The sequence below is a fragment of the Dromiciops gliroides genome, chromosome 4 (assembly GCF_019393635.1).
Source record: "Dromiciops gliroides isolate mDroGli1 chromosome 4, mDroGli1.pri, whole genome shotgun sequence".
Lineage (NCBI taxonomy): Eukaryota > Metazoa > Chordata > Mammalia > Microbiotheria > Microbiotheriidae > Dromiciops > Dromiciops gliroides.
In genome coordinates, this window is record NC_057864.1 from 183189166 (window position 1) to 183193871 (window position 4706).

A 4706-nucleotide genomic window follows, 5' to 3' on the forward strand; every position below is an offset into this window, starting at 1 on the left:
AATTCAGCTCTGGCACTTATATTACCATTGTTGCCTTGAGTCTTTCTGGGCCTCAGTTTCTCCATCTGTAAAATGAGAGAGTTGAACAATCCCCAAGGTCCTTTCTGACTCTAAATCCTGTTGTTCCATAATCTTCAGTTTCTTCTTCCTTCTGAAGTTTTCCCTGGACCCTCTAATTCCCCATATTACCATCCAGGGCCTCACCCTTGTCTAACAAAAACCATTCTGATTAAAACCTCCCATTCCTGGGGGCAGCTAGGTGATGCAGTGGATAAAGCACCAGCCTGGACTCAGGAGGGCCTGAGTTCAAATCCAGTCTCAGACACTTGACACTTACTAGCTGTGTGACCCTGAGCAAGTCACTTAACCCTCATTGCTCCACCAAAAAAAAAAAAAAAAAAACGTGCTCGCTTCAGTGGCACATATACTAAAATTGGAACGATACAGAGAAGATTAGCATGGCCCCTGCACAAGGATGACACACAAATTTGTGAAGCGTTCCATATTAAAAAACATACATACACACACACAAACCTCTCATTCCTTTAGCTTTAAGGTTTACCAAGTACTTTCCCTCACAAAAACCCTGTGAGGCAGGTAGCACCAGTCACTCATTTACAGTGTTACCTCAGTCAGGTCACTTCATCCCTCTGGGTTCTCTTTTCCTGCATCTATGCAATGGAAATAATAACAGTTGATTTTGGAATAAATTACATAATTAATAATAATAAAGCCAACATTTATATTGCACCATACAAATATTATCTCATTTTATTCAATAACAATAACTATGTTATTGTTATCCCCATTTTGCAGAAGAGGAAACTGAGGCAGACTGACTGAGATTTCCCAGATTTTAATCCAAGTCTTCTTGATTCCAGGCCCAGCACTCAAGCCACTGCAATGCCTAGCCGCCTAAAGAATCAAGTGGGGGGCAGCTAGGTGGCACAGTGGATAAAACACTGGCCCTGGATTCAGGAGGATCTGTGTTCAAATCTGGCCTCAGACACTTGACACATACTAGCTGTGTGACCTTGGGCAAGTCACTTAACCCTCGTTGCCCCACAGAAAGGAAAAAAAAGGAAACAAACAAAGAATCAAGTAGGAATAATGTGTGTGAAGGACTTTGGGGGAAAAAGTTGAACACAAGTAAAATCTATGAATATTAATGTTTCAATAGCTCTCTAATTTCATTCTTCCAGGTATGCCTCTAGTGTAGACCTCAACTCATCCATGCTCCTTCAACCTGTGCAACTTGTCCATCCATGTATTCTCATCAATTCTCTACATAGGAATATACCTAAGACCCTCCCAGGAAATGTGTAGGAAGGCTCTAGGAATCATGGTATAGGTCCCAAAACTATATAATCTGGTGCATGGGCTGGACCACCTTTTCTTTCTAATCATATATTTAATGAATGACAATCTTTTATGGCACTTCTCATATGTAGCTCCCTGGTAATATGACGAGAGCCCATTTACACCCATCATCCATCTCTTTATTGTCCTCTGGATCACCCCAAATTTTGATTCTTTAGAGAACATAGCATCCCATAATTTGCATGGAATAGTATTATTTTACTAGTCTCACTATGGTATGGAAGTGATCATAGATTCTTTTTTTTTTTTTTTTGGTGAGGCAATTGGGGTTAAGTGACTTGCCCAAGGTCACACAGCTAGTAAGTGTCAAGTGTCTGAGGCTGGATTTGAACTCAGGTCCTCTTGACTCTGGGGCTGGTGCTCTATCCATTGCGCCACCTAGCTGCCCCACCAATCATAGATTCTTAAGGGCATGGTCCTGCAGGTCCTACCAAGTTGAAAAGTTCAGTCAGTCAGTTAATAAGCATTTATTAAGCACCTACTATGTGCCAGGCATTGTTCACAGAGGCTCTGGGGATATAAAGAAAGGCAAAGTCCCTGCTGTTGAGGAGCTCGGAGTCTAACAGGGCAGACAACATGCAAACAGTAGTTGTGAATATAGAAATATGTTTTGCATGATTTCACATATATATAATTGATATTATATTACTTGCCTTCTCAACGGGAAGGGAAGGAGAGAATTTAGAACTCAAAATGTTAAAAATTAATAAATAATTTTTTAAAACAACTATGTACAAACTACATACAGGATAAGTCAGGTGTAATCAACAGAGGGAATTTACTAGAATTTATTTGTTGTTTGTCCTTCGTTCCTGAAGAGGACCATGACATTAGATGATGTCATGATTTACACTGAATTGGATTTAAGTGAAGGAGGGTTGTGCAAGGTCAACAACCTCACTCTCTCCTCCAGAACCATCTGGGTCCAATGGTGAGATATATAACAGGATGACTGGAGATGGCCCCAGGTGTTTAAGGTAATTGGGGTTAAGTGACTTGCCCAGGGTCACACAGCTAAAAGTGTCTGAGGTAAGATTTGAACTCAGGTCCTTCCAACTTCAGGGCCAGTTCTCTATCCACTGTACCACCTAGCTGCCCCCACTAGAATTATGAAAGATTGAGAAAGGCCCAGCAATGAACTGCATGTCTGTCATCCAAGGACCAGCCTAGCTAAGCTTAGAAAGACTCCATACAGAAGCTGTGGAAAAATTGGAACACTAATGTATTATTGTTGGTGGAGCTGTAAAGTGATCCAACCATTCTAGAGAGCAATTTGGAACTATGCCCAAAGAGCTATGGAACTGTTCATACCCTTTGACCCAGTGGTACCACTGCTAGGTATGTGCCTCAAAGAGACCATAGAAAAGGGAAAAAGACCCACATGTACAAAAATATTTATAGCAGCTCTCTCTGTGGTGGCAGGGGATTCCCTATATCAAAAAAAGTATAGACTCTTGAAGTTTTGTCATTAATTCATAATAACATGAGGTCATGCCAAGTATACAAGCAGATCTCTAGAGGGTCCAGGTCTTGTGCACAATCATCTTCTAGCTTAGCCGCAGAAGGGAGGGGATTGATGGTGCAAAGGGGAGGAAACCCCCTGTCCCAGCACCCAGGCTGGGTGGTGCTCCTAGTCACCTTCAGTTCTTCAGAGCAAAATACAGGGGACATCAAGAGTCTGCAGGGATGCAGAAGAGGACTAGGTGTATTATAGAAAGAGGTATCTTACTCAGATGCTTCTGATTGATTTCCTACTCTTAATATCAGAGGCAGGAAGGTACCAATCAGCAAAGTTACAAGCGGGTGGGGAGAGGGAAATGGATGTTTCCAGCAAGGAAGATTTCAGATATGGGGGGTTCCAGAGAAAGAGAAAGGTTGGGGGGAGTCCTAGGCAGGAAGCAGGAGCCTTTCTCTAGCATAGATAGTGAGAGAAAGACCAGTCCTGATTTTTCTGAACTACCAAAGTTGGCATCCCCACGACTAGGTAAGAAGCCTCTCCCTCCTGTGTCTCCTCAATGAAGAGACTTTTGTTCTCCCTCTGGATCCAGTTGGTAGGCTCACAGCCACCAAAATCTGCTTAGACCTTGGCAGACTCTAAAAAGAGAAGGAGAGAGAGAGAGAGAGAGAGAGAGAGACAGGTGTCACACAAAGAAATGTAGAAAGAAGCTTCCCCACTGACAGGCTCAGTTCCTTTGGTCTCTGAACCCATGCAGCCCTCCCAGATAGAAACATCCAACCCACCTTTTCCACCCTCCAAGTGAGAAAGGATTTTCTCCAAATGGACACATATATGGAAACAGAGACACTGACACTAGGACTTCAATTCTGTCCTGACGTTATCCCTTGGGGAGAGAAACCCTGGTCAGAAGTGAAGAACGGATGGTGGTAGTCAGGCCCAGGTGCTGGAGACTTAAAATAAGGAAAGACAGAGAACAAGAAGGGAGGAGAACCATACAGTGAGCGACCATGCCACCTTCAAAATCAGGCCAGATGGCAGGGGAAACCCTAGGAGAAGTGATCTCTTTAGGCATTTGAAGCTGGGATCTGTGACCTTGGTTTTCAACAATATTTTTATTATGGTACTTCAGTGCTTTGTGATCTTTTGTAATCCACTGTATTTTTACTTGTGTATTTAAAAATGCTATTCTAAGGAGGGGTCCTTTGCCAGACAGCCAAAGGGGACCATGACACAAAAAAGGGTTCAGAATCCCTATTTTTTCAGATCATGTGATGCAATAAAAATTATATGCAATAAAGAGCCATGGAAAGATAGACCTGAAATTAATTGGAAACTAAATAATCTCATCCTAAAGAATGAGTGGGTCAAACAACAAATCATAGAAACAATCAGCAATCAGTAACTTCATCCTAGAGAATGGCAACGATGAGACTATATATCAAAACTTATGGGATGCAGCCAAAGCCATTCTTTTTTTTTTTTTTTAGTGAGGCAATTGGGGTTAAGTGACTTGCCCAGGGTCACCCAGCTAGTAAGTGTTAAGTGTCTGAGGCCGGATTTGAACTCAGGTACTCCTGACTCCAGGGCTGGTGCTCTATCCACTGCGCCACCTAGCTGCCCCCAAAGCCATTCTTAGGGGAAATTTTATATCTCTAAATGCTTACATGAATAAAATAGAGAAAGAGGAGATCAATGAATTGGGCATGCAACTAAAAAAGCTAGAAAAAGAACAAATCTTAAATCCCCAATTAAATACTAAATTAGAAATTCTGAAAATCAAAGGAGAGATTAATAAAATTGAAAATAAGAAAACTACAGAATTAATAAATAAAACCAAGAGCTGGTTCTATGAAAAAATAAACAAAAT

At 41.7% G+C, this 4706-nt stretch overlaps 1 non-coding gene across 1 annotated transcript; it reads left to right on the forward strand.

The window, feature by feature from the left end:
- Positions 1-403: 403 nt before the first annotated feature.
- LOC122726885 lies at positions 404-510 on the forward strand. Its single transcript, XR_006352878.1, has one exon. It is a non-coding gene; the product is annotated as a U6 spliceosomal RNA (small nuclear RNA).
- Positions 511-4706: the final 4196 nt, after the last annotated feature.